This window comes from Condylura cristata, unplaced genomic scaffold, assembly GCF_000260355.1.
Source record: "Condylura cristata isolate star-nosed mole 26May11 unplaced genomic scaffold, ConCri1.0 scaffold00025, whole genome shotgun sequence".
Lineage (NCBI taxonomy): Eukaryota > Metazoa > Chordata > Mammalia > Eulipotyphla > Talpidae > Condylura > Condylura cristata.
In genome coordinates, this window is record NW_004567126.1 from 3786349 (window position 1) to 3806436 (window position 20088).

Below are 20088 nucleotides of genomic sequence, written 5' to 3' on the forward strand. Positions count from 1 at the left end.
CACTACTCTGTTTTTAATTGGTGCTTTATAGATAAGAAATTGAGCTTCATGAGTCATGTTGGTTACCCAGAGTCAACACAGCAATGCAGTGGCAAAGCCTGTGGTTAAACTCAGGCCTAATGCCTCTCCCAGATTTTACTTTATTTTCAAGGGCAGCTAATGGTGAGATTGACACTTCTCTTTGATCCTTGAATTTAACAATATGTACTGCAACAATGGTAACCTCATTCTTGATAAATAAATGCTGCTTTTAAACTTTCTCTTTGTCATTTCTTTTACTTGAACTATTAAATATTCCATAGCTTTTCATGTTGGATAGACATAAAATCAATGCTGTGTTGCCCTGAGGGATTATGGTAAAGCCCAAAGGTGATTATAAAGAAATTCAGAATTTGACTGGTAACCAGGATTCATAATTAATCAATGCATAATCCTTTGCTAGCTGTAATGACCAGAATATAGTGTTAACCAAATTCTCTTACTGAATTGAGATTTATTTGTGGGTGGGTGGGAAGGGGGTCCTAAAACCACTCAGTACCCTAAAGCAACAAAATACCATTAATCTCGCAATAGCAATGGTGGTTCCACAACAAATGTGAAAAACACTAGTTTGGAAAACTTAGGACAAGTGAAAATGATCTGAGAACAGATAAAGTGCTTACATCCTTATAGATAATATGTTAAGACTAAAGTTGCATCAATGGAACTACCTAGCCTAAAAAAGTTTAGAGGGTGACAGACTTCAGCTCACTATGAGAAGTTTTTTAAAAGCTTGTACATGATCATGAGTAAAATAAGTTAATTCTGATGTTCTCGTGGTTAGGCATTTCAATAAAAGCAAAATATTTGAAAATGTTGTGGAGTTTCACACTATAGGGATTGTCCTTATGTGGGGTAGAGGTTTGATATATATGATCTTAAATTATCTTCTCTCACATTCCTAATTTAACTCTTTGATCTTATTTTTTTTATTCCTGGTGAATTGTATTTTATTTAAGAATTATTTTTATTTATGTATACCTCCAAGAACTGGAGTGTAGGTCAGAGGTATGGTGGTGAGAAGAGTCACCAGAGACGGGGGGGAGCAGAACAGGCATGTTGACTGCTGAAGGGAGTAGCAGGTGAGACAGGAGCGGATGCTGCACCATGTGGGTCAGCTCCTGGCCAGGATCGAACTTCTGCCACAGTTGCTGGCGATAGCTTAGAGCTCTGAGATTTAGCACTTGTGCCAGCATGGAGGCCCCCTAGTGAATTTTAAAAGGTGGTATACAAAATAAATGGGGATGATATAAAAATACAAAAGAGAAAGCTAGAAGGAAGATGACAGAAAAAAAAAAGCAGTTAGGAAGAAAGCATTGAGGCAGTGTTAGGGAGGGGGGGATTTTTTAAAAGAGGTGGTGTACAGGTGGTCTAACTGGTCTATATCAGAATGGGCCAGTACAGAGGACTGACATCTTCCAAGTATAGCATAAATATGCTTAAGCATCATGCAAGCCCTCAGTTCAGTTCAGACCTCCATTTTAGGGTGCTAGGTAGTCTTCTTAAGATATCCACTGACATCTGACATTCAGTTTGACCTTGAACATGTTCACTTTTGACTCCATGGTCTGCACATGAAAACATACTCCCTCAGATACAGTTGTATGTGAATAAAGTTTCAAGCTTCTATACACAGCCCATGAAATGTCCCTCACTCATGCTGCTTTCAGAGCTCCATGCTTCAAAATTTGTCTCCCAGTTTTCTTCTCTTTTTTTCCTATTTCACACAGTGACCTCCTTCTGATTCTAACTTTACTTTCTTTTTCTTTTTCTTTTTTTTTGGGGGGGGCGGAAATTCTGCCTCTTTGGCATTGTCAGAGGGGAAGTTATCCAACTTGAACCCACTCCATGCTTGACTTGGTCCTTTCAGGGTGTTTCTTGATAAAACATGGCCTGATGACCCATCCTGTTTACTTGTAGAACTAATGAAAGTTACTGACCTCTGCCTAGTGTCATCCAATGGTACATACACCAGGCTCTCCCAATGCTTTTTTTGTGACAATAAAGGTGAAGAAATTGTATCAGTAAAAAATTAAATTGTCCTCCTGGTAGTGCAACAGGTTAAAGCACAGATCTATGAAGCTATCTACAGCCACTGCAGCACAAGTTCAAGCCCCAGCAGGGAAGTGACCCACATGGCTAGCAGACCTCGCCTGACCCTCCTGCTGCTCCCCTCAGCAGTGTATTTCACTACATCTGCCTGTTCTGCTCCCCACTCTGTCACTGGTAATTCCTCTTACCCCCACACCTCTGGCCGGTACCCCAGTTCTTGAATGCACAAATAAATCTTTAAAAAAATTAAATAGTGAAAACAAAAGACCCATTTTTTGCAGTAATGAATATTAGATTGACTTATAAGGCTATGAGTCAGAGGCAACTGAAAGAACTAAATGAACAGTTTAAGTTGCCATTGGGTTTTCCAGTTTTATCAGTCTACTCATCAGTCATTTCAGGCCATTAACAGTGTATAGTTAAAGTATACACACATACATGCTATGCCATGTGACTGGGGCTACTGGGCAACCTAAAACTGACATAGGGGTATGGGAAGGGCTTCCTTTTGTATGATAGCCAACATAGGAATTATTCAGCAATTTTCCTGAAGTTAGTTATTTTTTGTTTGTGGCTTTTCCTTTAACCTTTCCTTGTTGGGCAATAATAACTGAACCTCTCTTCAGAGACTGTCAAATATGGGAAATTACTCTGGTGTATATCTGGGACCACAAGACCAAATGTAGGCAGTTTAAACAACTCTCAAAATAGATCTATATTTTGGTATTTTGAAAACAAGACACAAATTTAGCAATTTTGTCAAGGCTAATGAGATATTAAATTGGCAACAAACTCTATTGCAGTTTTTATCTTTAAATCCAGAGTTGGAAGTTTTGCTTCTGTCTAAGAGGGGTTAACATATATCAAAGAAATCCCCCTGAAGTAAACAAAGGCAAAAGCTGGAAGGAAAGCAAACATGAAACAAAGCAATTGTTGGAATTCTTGAGAGAACAGTTATAGCAGCCAGTATTTCTGGGGACTAGACCTAGTCTAGTGATGAGAAACCCACATTTGCTCATATCTTCCCTGTTCATTTGCTGATGGTTAGTGATGGGGTTGTAGACTAGGAGGCGAAGCAACAGCCCAGAGTCTTGGCAGTGTAATTGTAATGGAGAGAGCAAAGCCAGAGTTCAGAGAAGTTGAAGCACCCACAAGTTGGGAGGGAAAACAGCCTGGAGGAGAGTATCCAACATAGACACAAACTCCTAATTCTGCATACAATCATTAAGTGCTAGCATGACCAAGCTAATTCCACAGCCCAAAAGGGCTGCGAGAAATAACATTATATACCAGTAAGTACTGGTAAATATGAGTGACAATAGTCTGAGGGTGTTTAAGCAAGGGGTAAGAATATGAAATGGCAAAGATAAGGAGTATTTTGACTTGAAAATGCTCTTTGACTTAAAGATTTAACACTGAGACAAAGTTCAAGGCAATAGAGCAACTTTTGAGGATCTCTCCTACAAGCATGTGAAAAGCAATGACTTTCACTGAGTCAAGTTAAAAGACTTGCACTACCATTGCAGAAAAGGAAAGAAGTATAAATAGACCTAGAAATAGATCTCTCATGGATCTGGGCATGTGGCAATAGATATAGGAAGTCCACAGAAAGGGAATGTTAAAAAGACAGCCTTTACAAGGGCTGTGTGGATGATCTGATGAGAAGGGTCCCAGCAACACTAAAATTTTCAGTGTTGTTGACTTTATTCTGGAAGCCATGACTGTCAGTAGGAGTAACTATTATATCATGGCTTGCTAAAAATAATATAGGTAACAGTGTTTACTTCTAAACAGAGAATATGTGGTAGGGTTAACTGCTAAATCAAATATATTATTTTTTATAAAGATTCATTTATATGCATACAGAACTAGGGTACAAGCCAGAGGTGCAGGGGTAGTGAGAGGATTCACCAGAGAAGACTGGGAAGCAGAACAGTCAGATCGACTCAGTTCATTGCTGAGAGGAGCTTTGGGTGGGTCAGGAGAGGTCTCTGCCCCATGTGGATCACCTCCCGGCCTGAGATCGAACTTGCACTGAAGTGGTGGTGGCCATTGCACCCTACAATTATTTTATTCCCACCAGCTGGAGTATAAAACAAGGCATCTGACCTACAGGAGTTTTTGAACATGATATATCTGTTGAAAAAGCAGATAAATATTTACTGTATAGCAGGAGAAGAAATCCAGGATGTAGGGATAAATGGAAGACTGAGAGAAGGTGCTTTGCATGGTTCCTCTACTGTTTTCAGATCTGGAATTTATCTTGAAAAGAAGTCTAGGGCTCCAGAAGGAAGGTCTCTGCAAGGTTGCCACACACACATTCAGTAATCTCAAATCTCCCTCTAAATGTCTACAGTGAATCAGTGAGTCAGATGAAACAATGGATTAAGAATTCTATCACTCAAATATTTTATAGACTGTGAAATAGCTGTCTGAATTGGCATTGATTCCTAGAGACGCAAAGTATTTTCTTGGTCTCCCTGATAAAAGTTAGGTAACAGAGTCATGGCAAAGTTTTCATTTATAGTGTGTTTTTTGAATATGAGGATTCATCCAGTGCTCATTTTCTTGTTTCCAAATGTATATTGACATATTGGCTGGTAGCACTATGATTCCTCAGTCTTCAGTGTAAGAGTTACTATGTTGGAAAAGACCAAAAGAAGGCTATGAAACTACAGCCATCCCTCAAACACAATGGTAACTAAAAAACAATATGGTACTCCAGGGTAATGGGTGATGCCTTAAGGTAAATTTGCCCACCTATCTCTTCACCATGTTTCTCTCCTGCCTTGTTCTGGGATCTCAAAGTAATTCACGTAGTCTATTTCAACATAGTATAGCTGGAATGATCAAAGCTACCCTCTTCATCAAAATCACACATACTACTTCTGGATAACATCAAAACTATAAAACCTGGCACATTCCAATAACAGCTACTGTTGTGGCCTCTCCAGTAACATGTAGTGTGTGCTTTTGTGCGATTCTCTTTTATATCTTTATAAGTCCAAATAACAATTCAGTGTAACTATTCATGCCCTCCATACATCCTGTTCACACTAAGTTATAAGCAGAGGCAATGCCTATGTCTGTCTTGCCTTTTAGTCCATTGCCATAGTGCCTGATATATAATATGTTGCTTGATATATGTGTGAATAAATCAATGTTTGTAAAAGTGCCTAACCTATTAGAAACAAGAATCAACAATAGCTACTTAACTCTGCTAGTTGAGTGCCACCAGGAGACTTAGTTGAGGGAGTGACCAGAGTAATATTTCCTTTCAGGGTGCAAGATTGACTTGTTACCTTCTGCAGAATTTATTTGCTTTCATAATTAAATTTTAGCCCAGACTAACATTAAAATTAGTTGCTATTCCCAAGGACATAAGGAATGCCAGTAAATTATGTCAGGAAAATTTTTCTCAGACCAAAAATTACAGTAACACTGCAGTTGATTATTCATACACAGATTCTGCAGAGGTGGATACCATGATGATGCTGATCAATAATAAAAAGACATCTGAGTTCTGCTGCTCTTCTGTGTAAATGCCAGCTGTCCCATAAATTTGTGCCAAATGCATATTCAGAGAAAGGGATCTTTGTTGCTCTTCCATGCTGTAGGATATTCAGATTGGGTAGATTGCAATTTCTGTACTTTCACAACATTTGACCTTTATTCACACCTTTTCAGAGGAGCCATATATTAGCAATGGAACAGTTTTTAGTAGTATTCATGTTTGACCCTCCTATACTATTATAGTCTAGTAAGTTGGTCTAGAGGTGTTCTGGAACTTTACCCGAAAGTACACATGGAGCCTTCAGCCTTTTTAAGATTTTCAATGAATGTTGCTACTCTGAGTGGTATTGCCTAAGAATCCACAGAGTCTGATTTGTTATTGTTTTTTAATAATTTCATTGAGTTAACACTGGCTTAATCATTGTTTCCAGGCATCTTTACCAGAGGGAACCACCACCAGGGCCCCATAGACCCTTGCCCTCCTTCCCTCTTTGTTCTCTGTCTTCCTCACCCTCTCCCCTCCACTCCCTTCTGGTTATCTCCATGACACAGTGAGCTTTCAAGTGCTCATTTTTTAGTTTGGCTTTATCTGATCCTTTGTTGTGTTTCTACATTCCAAATATATAGGGCCTGAATTAGGCAAGTTTAAGATGTGGCCAATGCTGTAAAGACTTACAGGCAGGTAAAGCCTAAAATGACCCAGATTAAATATATTTGCATTCTTCAATCAAGTCAGTTGTGTAAAGTTGGATATTACACATTACTCTTTGGAATACTTTCTTCTTTAATTTGTTCCTTCTCAAAGCAAAGTGAGTTGCACATGTAAAGGTCTTGATTGTAATTATAGAGGCTTCAGGGAAGGGAATTCATTGTTGAATGTTTTTCTGTGGGTAAATTTTGGGGAACATGAAAATAATTCCATTTTCAAAATACACTGAAATAATGTATTCAGCAGCATTGTTTTAATCTAGAGAAACTGGAAAATTTCAATGGGAATTATAAAAATAATAAATTTTATTTTTATTTCTGAATGTTCATTGCTAATATATAAAAGAACTATGTATTATTTACATACTGTTGTTACATCTTCCATATTTGCAAAACTTACTTATTTTGCTAGTTCTTTTTTTTTAATTAAGGATTTACTTATTTATACATACAAGAGCTGTGGTATAGGTCAGAGGTTCAGGGAGGGTAAGAGGATTCACCAGAGATAGAGTAGGGAGGGAACAGGAAGATCTACTAAAATACACTGCTGAGGGGAGCAGCCAGTGATAACAGTGTGTGATGCACTGTGTGTGTCAACTCCCTGGCCAGTGATAGAATAGTGGCTGCAGTGGCTGCAGATTGCTAAGCTTCATAGTGCTAAGACAACTCCATGGACTTCCAGGGAGGCACTAGTTTTTTGTTTTTTGTTTTTTTGTTTTTTGTTTTTTTTTTCTCTCTCTCTTTTTTTTTTTGTTTTAGATGTCCATAGATAGCCTACATAAATAGCATATTGTTTGCAAACAGTGATTATTTGATTTTTTTCTAACCTGATGTGGTTTGTTTATTTTGTTTTATTGTACTAAATAGAACCACATGTAAAGTGTTAGAAGTAAGTAATGAGATTTTCTTCTTATTGATCTTAAATGACAAACATTCACTCTTTTAACACAAAATGTAGTGTTATGTATAGAGTTTTTGTATGTTTTTTTAAATCAAGTTCATATCTTCATATAATGAAAGCTTTTATCAGTAGTGGGTATGGGATTTCATCTAGTGTTTTTCTATATCTGTCAAGATTATTATAGGCTTTTTTCTTTCCTCATAGGGAAAATTATACCGATATGTTTTCAAATGTTATAAAAGCCTTACATTTTCTAGTGCTATATCTACTTAGTAATGATGCATTGTCACTTTTACATAGTGTTGCAATTGACTTACTTAGATTTGGTAACCCATTATGTCTATATTCATTAGAAATGTTAGGCTTTTTGTTTTATTTTATTTTGGTATCACATAATACTCTTATCATTGAATGGTTAGAAAAGTAGACCCTCCTCTTTGATTTTTTGGAAGTTTGTGTAGAATTGGGATCACCTCTACAGTTACTGAGAATGGGCTGCCAAATGTAATTGTATGTTTATTTCTCCTTTTAGCTTTATCCATTTTGCTGGTACCTTGAAGCTCTTTTACTATAGCCATAAGGGTTTCAAATTATTATAATTATAATACCTTTTTGATTAACCTACTCTTCTGGATATTGAGAAGAGACAACATTCCTGGCTCTGTATGTATTCTTCCCTCTACTCCGTCCAGGTGCTGCTGATTGTGTTTCTTCGGGCTCACCTGTCATTTCCAACTATCACTGATTAAATCATTTCTATTTAAAATAGGTCAAGCAAACTTGCACTAAGGCCTGGAATCTCAATTAAAATTACTTATTTGCTCTATAAATAAGGAAATATATGATAATACAATTATGTTTTAAGTCAAAGATAAAAAAAAAGTATACAAGTTACCAAAAGTAATAGGGCAAGTAACTTCATGTGTAACAAAATATTTCTGCAGCCATCTTAATGTCGTGGATTTTTTCTAGTTAGTAAAGAGAAGCAAGTATAAATAATTATTTGTAAAGATTGCTCTCAGATGCCTGTATCTTTAGTAAAGCAACAATTAGGGACATTTTATTCTTATCACTTCACAAAAGTTTGGCATTTCAGTTAATTCAAATAAACCCTCCAAAAGTATCTTGTTTTACGGCCAGTTTGATATAAGAAATGTTTAAATGCCTTGGCACCCCCTATGATTTCCCTCTGTCTTTAACACCTCTTGTTTTCCTATTTTCCATGTAGCCATTTCCTGACCTCACTGTTATCTCCCAGTATCTAATGTACCTGCAATAAGATCTGGACATGTGATGGCCTGATTCTGAGGTGGAAATTTCTCTCCTCAGACTTTTCGATTAAAATTCCACGATGTTCTGTTTTTACAGAACCAGTAAAACTCCCTACTGTCTCCTTTCTAATTATATCTGTTCTCATACCCCCCTTCAGTAACTTTGACACCCTCTTGATACTTAAAAAAATATGAAAACAATACTATTCCTTACTTCTGTGTAAGATAACTTCAACATACCATATTTCTGTAAATATTTGTATGGACAGCTATAGACCCATATTCCAGATAAAATGAAGTCTTCAGATTGCATTTCCGTCTGTGAACTCCAAGGAAGTTCTACCTGACTAATTTTGAAGACCCTTTATAATAGGCAACTGAATTGTCAAGAAATAGCTTTTATGTTCTGAAAAGTGTAAGTAAATACTTTATTCAGCATTTCTTTACCATCTTGCCTATGAATCCCCATCACAGGAAATAATTTTTTCTTAAAGTCTTCAAGCTGGATACAGAGGCATAATCAGGATGGTGTTGAAACCTCTTGAGCTTGTATGACTTGCTTTTATTGATTTTGATTCTGTATTAATATAGAAATATTATTTAAAAGTTATTATAAAATAATTTATTTAAGCTCATCTTTTTTTCCCCCTTAGAGACAGTGAATTAAGTATAGTGATAAGCACCAGAGAAGCATACATACTAACTTAAGTCCAGTCAAGATAATGAACTGAAAGCAATCACTTTTTACCATAACTTGTTTGGGTCTGGCAAATGTTCCTTTTATGTGAGAAGGGATATAGGCAGGGTCTAAAAGATGTATGTGGTGAAATAATAGACTACCAGTTTCTGGGAAATGAATACTTGGGCCCTAACAAAGGAAATCTTGTTGAAAAATATATTTCGTTCTATTCTCCTTTTGCTAAAGCTCCTTAAGACAGTTGGTGATATTTAGTATAAGCACAGGGCTGTGTAGTTTGGTTTGTAACTGTTTAGCTTGTTCTCTATTATTCCTTTCTTGGCACTATATAGGATGCTTAGAACATCTTATAGAGCAATTGAGACAGCACAGCACAAACATAGTATTACATTGCTCAAATTGTTTTCTTTGAAAAAGTAATGGCTGTTTTAGACCATGCACATTGCTAGAAGATTGTGTCAAATTAAGGGCATGGGGAAGAGCAGGTGATTTCAAGAATACCCTAATTATAATCAGCATGGTATATGGTTGCATCCTTATGTAAATATTGAGAATGCATGGTGTGAGGTAGTAGTCTACCTTCATTCTTTTGCATGTAGCATCATTTATTGAACAAAGTTTCTTTGTTCCATTTCATAGTCTCCTGTTATCAGAAATGCACACACGACACACACACATGCACACAGAGAATGCCAGAATGTTAACCCATGATAGAGAAGGGGATATTGTTAAATTTTTTCACCTTTTTCATTATTCCCTCACATAGTGCAGTTGACAGAGCCTGCTGGCATCCTGGAGGTGGCATTCTTAAGGGGAAGCAGTACATTCTTTGGTGGGTCAGTAGATGGCAGTGTGTCTGAGTCTAGTATTTTAGTAGGAAACTTTTTAACATTCTCCAAGAAAACGAAGGTTTAAAAGATGTGAGGCAGGATGGGGCCTGTTGCTTGGGCCAGGAGACTTCATCTTTATTTTTGGCTTTGCTCCTGAATAAATTTATATGAATAAATGGAGAGCAGCCACTTAACTTTTGTGTTCTTTGCTTTCCTGAACTTGAAATTAGAAAAAAAATGCCCTGCTTCTTCCCATCTCCCTCACTAGGACAATGTGAGTTTAATCAGACTTCAGAATCATTTCCGTTCTTTGAAGAAAGACTCTTTATGAATTTGCTGTGCTATTTATAATGTGGGTGGCAAAGCTGATCTCAGTTGTTCATCTGGTACTTGAAGTCAATAAACAGAGGCAATTGGCAAGAACAGTCTCCTGTATTTGAGTGTCATAAACGTTGGCGTATTTTGGTTTCAAGTAGCAGCTTTGGAGCTCAGGATGCAAAATAGCTCCTGTTGCTTGGAATTAACATAACTTCCTCAATACCATGGGGCTTGACAATTATGGAATGAAGCCAAAAGACTTCTGGCAATTTTCCAGCTTAAATGTCAACCATTCCTGGCAAGCACAGATTCAGTCAGATACAATAGTTTTTACTTCTGCAGTCTACCGAGCATGAGAGTTTTGGCATTTTACTGCAAATCTGGTACTGTGATAAATACAAAATAAAGTTACAAATTTGAAGTGGCATGGAATGATTGAATGACGATCCTTCTTCCCACTGACATCTAGCTGTACATGGGCCTGCCGCTCTCATTTGAACTTAGAATCCTCAACCAACACATGTCTGTGGTTACAGGGCCTTGAATGAGTTGTGGCAGCACTAACCTGAGGCCAAACTATAGTAACTGACCTGCCAGCATGGCTCATGGTCACAGGTAAACCACTCTGCAGGAGCCCTATCAATACTTGTAAGTTAATAACATGGATCTAACAGAGATACGATGAGAAATGCAATTTTTGAACAAGTGGCTTCTGATAAGGAGGGTTTGAGTTTGTCGAGTACAGGCTCATCACTCATCCACTGCTACTATAAGCACAGGATTATATTGTGTGAGCTAATAAGAGACCTACCTCCCACATAACAGTAAAATCATACAACTCAATGAACTTGTATACCTACCAAACCATCACTTCTAGATACAGTCATTTGGTTTTTAAAAATAGGTTTAAAGTGCATTTTTGCTGTATAATTAGTCAGGAAAGCTACTAGCTGAATCCATTCCAAAAATGTTAGCAAATAACTAATCATTTAGAACATTTCTTGAGTAATAAGCTGAGATCCAAAAGAAATGATTTGTGTGTGTGTGTGTGTGTGTGTGTGCCATCTTATGTGTCAGACAAGCTTCTCTAGTTGAATGGTGAATGACTTGTTGGTTTGAATGTCAGGAGGTTAAAATTTTAATTTAAATATGCATAAGCATTAAAATATGTTCAAGAGAATGTCACATCAACCTCAACCTCAAAGCACCAATTATGTTGTTTGGGTTCCACATTTGACACTGTTCTGACTAAACTGATATCCCTAGCTCAGAATTTCTAAAAATGCTTGGAACTCAGTTTCATAATACATTCTATTTAAAGTCAAAACATTAAGAAGAACTGAATTACAGAAACATTTCATAGTTTCAAGGACATAAAAGTCACAGCATACTGCTTGCAGTTAATGAACAATTATAAAGCTGTGCAAGCAAGTCCGTGATCTGTTAACATTAAGTCAGAACAAGTATACTTGAGTGAGTCTGTAACCACTCGAAAGGATAGATTTCAAACAAAGAAAATTTTGAGGCTGGAGTTTAATTACTGAATTTGAAAGTCAGATGAGAATGTATTACTTAATCCTTGCAATCCTTAGTAAATTTTATTTTTCTCTGAAATCACCTACTAAAAATACAAATGATGCAGTAGAAACAGAACAAATATTGACTAACATTTTATGCACATTTATACATAGAATTTAAGAAAAAACGGTGATAGCACAGTTAATTTAAATAAGAGAAAACTTTACTTATCCATCAGGCAGTCAACCAGAATTCTCTTAAGAAGCTCATCTTTAAATTAACAGTGAAATATTAATTAGCATTTTTTGATAGTCCTGAGACACTTTCAGATTCAGGAAGAAAATAAAATCAGAATTTAAATTATGGACACTATGTTTTCAATGTTATACATATTTTATTTTGTTCGAATATTTGTTATTCTTCCTGAGATTTATCTTTGGGAAGTTGAACTACACCTTTACAGATCATCATTATTTAAAAAATAAGTTACTATATGGGCCCACCCTGGTGGTGCAACGGGTTAGGATGCAGCACTGCAAGCTGGCCTCAGCCGCCTCAGTGCGAGTTCCATCCCCGAGCCGGGAGGTGAGCCACATGGTGAAGCAGACCTCAGCTGTTTCACCCAGTGCTCCTCTCAACAGTGTACTTTGTCGATCTGCCTGTTCTGCTCCCCACACTGTCTCTGATGAATCCTCTCACCGCCCCTGCACCTCTGGTATGTATCTCAATTCTGTATGCATAAATAAGTAAATCTTAAAAAAAAAATTTAAAAAATAGGCCCCTCCCTGGTGGTGCAGCGGGTTAAAGCACAGCACTGAGAGGCTGAGGCCACTTTGCATGAGTTCGATTCCCACCTGCCCCGGAGGGAACAACATGGCTTGGCAGACCTCTCCTGACCCGCCGGCTGCTCCCCTCAGCAGTGTACTTCGTCGATCTGCCTGTTCTGCTCCCCACTCTGTCTCTGGTGAAGCCTCTCGCCACCCCTACACCTCTAGCCTGTACCCCAGTTCTGTATGCATAAATAAATAAATCTTAAAAAAAAATAAGTCTCTATATTTAAAAATTTAAACTTTGTTACAATTATTTTCAAAATGGTTGCCATGACTAAGAATGAATTTAGTAGTTAACCTGAAGTGACAAAATATAAGAATATGTTTCTGCATTGAGCTACATATCTATGAAATAAATCTAAAATGAAAGTCGTAAAAATAATACCATAGGAGGCTGAAAATAGAAAAACTATTGGGAAATCTGTAAGAGTAGAAGTTGACATTCTGAACTAAAGAAGAAAGGCAATAAAATGGAGGGAAAAATAGAGAGGTAGCATGTATCAGAAAGCATTGCACCTAATCCTCTCTGTTACATGGATGTTCATTCCTGGATAAATTTATAAAAAGTTCTCTGGATTTCTACCAACTGAAAAGAACTCAAAAGCTGGGAAGTAGAAGCTCACAGACATGTACAGATGAAGAATTGCTGCTAGTTGACAAGAAGATGATTTCTATCAGTATTCTTCTTTACTGACAATTTAACTTAACTTGCATTATTAAACCTGAAGTATTGCTGAATAATGTAAACAAATATTCATTTGTTTACAATTTTTCATTAGAAACTGAAATTCGATGATTAGAATTTCTTTTCTACACCACTCATTGCTCCCTGGATATCTCAAACCTCAGAATGATGCCCTCATGTATAAAATGGCAGCTATAGCACCAGCCCTCACGTTCTTTCCCCACCCATTGGAGATTAAAAAAAAAAAAAAAATGTTGTCTAGCCTCCCTAGCAATTTCTCTGAGAACACACTTAAAGGACTGGGTTGAATAATTAAGCTGTGATAACTGGGAAAACATAATGTGCCCATTGACTATAGTCTGCACTCATCTATTCATTTGTGAACTTATCCAATAAATTCATCAATGTGTTGAGACCCTTTCTTGACCTCAGTTTCTATGATAGAGAATTAATTATGCCAATAAAACTTGAACAATAAAATGATGTCCATGGGGTTTCAGCTGAGATTAAATAAAAGGTACAAAATGATATAAAAATAAACCATAAAAATAATTATATATTCTTTCTGTGTAAGTAACTTACCTGCATCAGCCAAAGCCAAAAACTGAGGAAGGGGACCACTTAAACAGAGAAATATGTTAGTCTTTTAGGCACTAGGCAAGGCTCTGCATAGTATCTTTAACAAATTTCCCTTTTAGTAAAAAAAAAATAATCAAAATTATATAAACAATAATAGAGAAGCGGCAATTTCCCTCATGTATTAGACATTGTTATGTGTAGAAAGGAAAATGGGTACTGAGAAGCAAGCAACTTCAGTGAATTCGATCATTTAATACTTGCATAGTGTGGGTGGATGTGTTTCAAGGAAGTTGAACCTAGAGTGAGTTTCATTATTTGTAGTGCTGGCTCAGGAAAAGGGGGTATATAATGGATCACCAATAGGGGGAGCTAGTTTTATAAATCAAGGTCACACCAATTTTATCAGGTCTATACTGTTCATGGTTATTAGCTCCAAATCTAAATAGAGATAGTCTAGAATTTTACATGTTGTCTGTTCAATGTCAATGCATTGGATCTATATGTTCTGTATCGCTTAGGTTATTCAAGCCTCTTATATCACAGTGAGACAATTCTGTATTTCAGATATCCATGTCTTTTTGTTTATATTTGGAAAACGTTTACTCATCCTTTAAGAGACAAACACATACCGTTTTGGGGTTGGGGGGAGACAGACTGAACAGCCTCATGTCAGTCACAAGTATACCTTATGTATATACCTTATGTATATACTGATTTGTCTATAACACAGTCTGTTGGATTTGTTTGTTTCTGTTTTCCTAGTTAACTTTGAACTGAGATAAGGTTATTCATTTTATCACCAGAGTTAAGGCATAAGAGTGTATGTTACAACAGGGTTTGATGCTCTTAAGATCTTTGTTAAAAAATAAATGTGTAACTTCCTTGTCTCAGCAATTTTATGGGGGGAATTCTCAAGATATAGAGTCTACAATATGCAACTTGTAGCAATAACAATAATTCCCATTATTTAAGCCTGATTAGATGTATCTTATATACTTTTAATATGTCATTTAGTCCTACTGTCAAAATTTTTGGTAGATGTTATTATCTCTTTTTATAGCAAAGAGCCTGAGGATAAATAATTGCAAGAGATTGCAAGTTAGGAATTGCTGAAACTTGCATTTTGTTCAAACATTGTCTGACTTAAGTATCATCATGAGTCCTACACCTTCTATAATGTCCATTACTTTGACATATTTTTAAGAATTATTTATTTATACATACAGAACTGGGGTACAGGTCTGAGGTAAAGGTGGGTGAGAGGGTTCACCAGAGACAGTAGGAAGCAGAACAGGCAGATGTTCTGAAATACACTGCTGAGGGAAGCAGTGGGTGGATCAGGAGAGGTCTGCTGCACCATGTGGGTCACCCCACTGGCAGGGGATTGAACTTACGCTGCAGTGGCTGTGATAGCGCTCAACCTATTGCACCACTGGGGAGGGCCCATACTTTGATATTTTTAAAAGTGTGGGACATTCCATAACATCAAGCTAATATGAATGAAAAAATGGTTATGGAGGAAGCTCCTCATATATATAAAGGAAGCTTAAACAACACAACTTTCACAGAAAGAATGTAGCTTGTTATTATAGATTTTTTGCTTTGTGATTTTGCCTGTGTGAGCTGGTAGCTACTTATGTTCACATTGATTGTGGTAGAACTCAGGAGAACTGGCTATCACTTCCAGTATAAAAAACTAAAAGTTTATAAAGATTTCTAGAGACTAAGCAGAAAGGGAAACTGTACAACACTCCTTCTTTTCTGAGATACTTTGTACAGTACATATCTCTGTGTATATCAGTGTAGTATCTTCATAGATGATGGATAAGTGGATGTGCCAATGATACTTAGATGATATGTGTGTAATATACAATGTTTAATTAAAATGAAATGCCTCAATGAAAGCATAAAGACTAAAGCTGTTTCATATATTTATTTCCTAAAAATTATGTTTATTTCTTGGAATTTATCTCAAAGGTGATACTTGAAAAAGAAAAAAATTCTCAGTTTTCTAGGGGGTTGTATTTCTATAATAGCCTGCAGTAAAAAAGGTTATATATGGACATACTTAGTTTTGTGAAGTCCCGGGAACCTGTCTAGAATCTTGTGTCTTCTTTGGAGTCTTCAGAGTGAGTTCTCACTCATTGATCTTTGAATTCCTATTCTTGCTGACTTTCCCTAGATCTGCTTTTTAATGATTCATCCCTTCTCTCCCAGAGTAAATTAACCCAGCTCTCAATTTAATTTGGTTCTCAAAAATGTCTGATCATAAACTGGCCCCTGAGTTACAATTAACTTTGTAAGATTCTATCTTTTAAATTGTTTTATCCCTGACAAAGATGATAAAAACTAAACTTCTAATTTTCTGATTGCTTTTTCTTTTTACTCCGATAAAACTGTTTCTTTTCACTTAATGTGAATCTAATGTAAATCTATTGTAGCATAATGGAAATAGAAGATCACTAGAAGGTCCTTTCTACATTAGTTGAGTGAACTTCTACCTCATCACTTTTATAGTTTTTTTTTTTTTATTATTTGTGCATACAGAGCTGGGATATAGGCCAGAGGCTCAGGGTGGGTGAGAGGAATCACCAGAGATAGAGTGGGGAGTAGAAGAGGCAGATCGACAAAGTATACTGCTGAGGGGAGCAGCGGGCAGGTCAGGAGAGGTCTGCCACGCCATGTGGTCACCTCCGGGGCAGGCAGGGATCCAACTCATGAGGAAGTGGCTTTAGCTTCCTAGTGCTGTGCTTTAACCTACTGCACCACCAGGGGGGGCCCGATAGTTGTTATTTTTTTTTTTTTTAATTTTTTTTTAAAGATTTTTATTTATTTATGCATACAGAACTGGGGTACAGGCCAGAGGCTCAGGGGCGGTGAGAGGCTTCACCAGAGACAGAGTGGGGAGCAGAACAGGCAGACCGACGAAGTACACTGCTGAGGGAAGCAGCGGGCGGGTCAGGAGAGGTCTGGCTCGCCATGTGGTCTCCTCCGGGGCAGGCAGCAGGCGGGAATCAAACTCATGCGGAAGTGGCTTTCAGATTCTCAGTGCTGTGCTTTAACCTGCTGCGCCACCAGGGAGGGCCCCGATAGTTGTTTTAATAGAGAGAAAGTGGATCACTGGGTGAGAGGTATGCTGGGAGGCCCATTGCTGATAGTGATCCTACTTGTATGAATTGAGTAGATTTACCGAAGTGGGTAAATGCCTGCAAAGTACACCTGTTCCTCAGGTTCTGCCCTAGTGCTGTCATGCTCCTTTGTTGATATGTTGCTCCAACTGTGAAACTCTATGTTGCTGCCCCTACTGTAAAACCGTATGTTACTGCCCCAAAGTTAGATTGTACCTGGACATTGCACTGGTTGTGGACCATGGGAAGAGAGGAAAGAAACTAAGGAGTGAGGGCAAAGGCAAATGCAGGATTTAAGAATGGTATTGTTCAAATATTAGGAGATATTGTATGTGATTGAAAGGGAGAGAATTTAGCCTTTGTTTTCTCGAAATTCTCATTGTCTTTCCCTATACTCTCCACTGGCTTAACCATAATCATATATATGTGATTGGTTCTCAGTTGATCCTGGGATGCCAACTTAACAGTTCATGTCTTTATGACAATAATCAATTTATGACATTGAAACTAGCTAAAGGATGCAGAAAAGTAGAAAAGCCATCTACCCGAATGCTGAAATTTTGTATGTTAGAAGAGATTGTTTAATATATGAAGGAGCAACCTATGGTCGACGCTTCCAATTTACAAAAGGGTACAAAAGTCAATGGAAAATAAACAAACCAACAACTCAACTGGAAAGGAAAGAAGGAAATTCAGTTAAATCTTAAGAATTAGCTTGGATTATAATAAGCAGGGCATGCCCCAGGAATTGCAGAGCAAGCACACAAACCATCATTATTTTTCAATAATATGAAAGGCTACAGGTGTGCTGGAGATAAACAGAATGACTGTCATGGAAACTTATGGGAATGGTTCATTACCCATATATCATTGCTACAGCCAATTGGAAGTTGGAAAACAAGCATAAGTGTAATCACATTTGAATGTTAGTATTCTTAGAGAAGTGTATTCAGCTTATTAACATGACATACTAAGCTCTTGTAAGCTGTGTGTCACATCCATCCAGTATGGGAATGCATGACACAGGCAGGGTCATTATTTTACTTTTGTGTGTGCCAGGGGATGACTGGAATGGGGCCTGGTGAAACAAAATATATTTATACTTGCTTAAATGGCAGGTCTTTCATGAAGGTGGGAAGACACATTCCCACTTAGCAGGACATTGCAAAAGGAGTACATAGCAAACCGATGGTCAATCTCACTCATCTGAGTTTTTCTTGAGCACGTGAGTACCTACTAGTAGAGAAGACCTATGTGAAGCATATTTCTTACCCAGGCCCTATTATGATCCACTGCTCCCTAGTGCTGAACCAGGGATAAGAAACTGAGGTTTCTGGACATGTTCCACACCTTAATATCCCCAGGCTCCAGAATAGGAAATGAGACAGAGTACACAGGGAGAATGAAGAAGGAAGGGGAAGAGAAATATTCCAACAGCTGGTGCAGCAGTAAGACACTATAGCAGAGAGTCCGTTCAAATACAGAAAATAGAATAAACCCTGGCTCTCAAAGTGAGCTTCCCCATCCGCACCGGATGTTTGTGAATATCTCAAAGACACTATTCATTTCCTCTTGGCAGCAGTCTGTGAAAAGAGAGGAAAATTTTTTCCAAAGGCTTTTTTTTTTTTTTCTATTGCAATCATAAGAAGTTATTTCATAAATTGTAAAGAAGTATGTGTGTTAAATATCCCTTCTTTGACTTTCAGGAACCCACAGTTTAAGGGGAAATACTGCAATTTTATAGTTGGAAGAGATGTGTTAAATAAATTGTAAATGCATAAAAGACTCAACATTGTCAGCTATGAAAGCTACCAGTTTGTTGTAGTGTCATTGAGTCAGTTTGCATAAACAAGCTATTGTGTTACTGTTGTTCATAGAGAACTGATATAGTACATCCCAGGAACCATGTATTTGTGGTTCTGCCTTCTTCTAGGGACAGTTGCTTTTATCAAGGAGTGTCTTCAGTCATTATGGTCTTTTATGAATCTTTGTAATATTCTCTATTGCACTTATTTTGTTGCCAGAATGCAATGCAGATCAAAGACATACTAGGGTTTCAAAGTACATTAGTCTTTAAATAATGTTATCCCACAGTGTTTTTCTGCCTAGATAGAAGTTGAGTAGAAAAATATAAAACATTAAAAAATCAGCAAGGCTTTAGGTCAGTTTCCTGGTTGAATTAGTTAAATAAGTCAATGGCTTTAACTAGTCATGTTTTTTCTTATCCTACTAGATTTCTCAAGGCAAATTCTATGAAGTTTCTATAAAATCTCTAAAGTTTCTGCCTTTGGAGAGAAGGGATTTTGATAACAGAGTCCTTCAGTCATAAATGAGCAAGCTATTTTTAAAACTCTTATGTCCTCATTTCAACACATCTTATAAAATACTGTTAGGTAAATCTCTGAGAAACACAGTTCTGTTGCTGTCATTCATTTCAAAAACAGTTTTTAATGGAAGATCCTCATCTAAGAGGAAATCTCTCTGGCTGTTTAGAGGCCCATTCAGCATTTCGCTAAAATTTCTAAGATGAAAAAAAAAAAAAAAAAAAAACAGAATAGTCCCACATTTTAATTGTGAAGCTGTACCCCTGAAATATATACAGTATTATAAACCAATGTTATCTAAGTAAAATATTAAATATTAAATGTCTAATAAAATTAACAGTGAATAATGGTCATTAAAAATATTTATTTATGCTTACAGAACTGGGGTACAGGCCAGAGGTATTGTGGGTGAGAGTATTCACCAGAGACAGAGTGGGGAACAGAACAGGAAGATCTACTGAAATGCACTGCCGAGGGGAGCAGCAGGCAGGTCAGGAGAGGCCAGCCATGTCATGTGGGTCAGCTCCCTGGTTGGGGGTCAAACTTGTGCTGCAGTGGCTTCTGAGAGCTTCATGGTGCAGTGCTTTAACCCATGCACCAATAGGGACAGCCCATTGTCATGTTTTTTTTTTAAAGATTTATTTATTTGTACATACAGAACTGGGGTACAGGCCAGAGGCTCAGGGGTGGCGAGA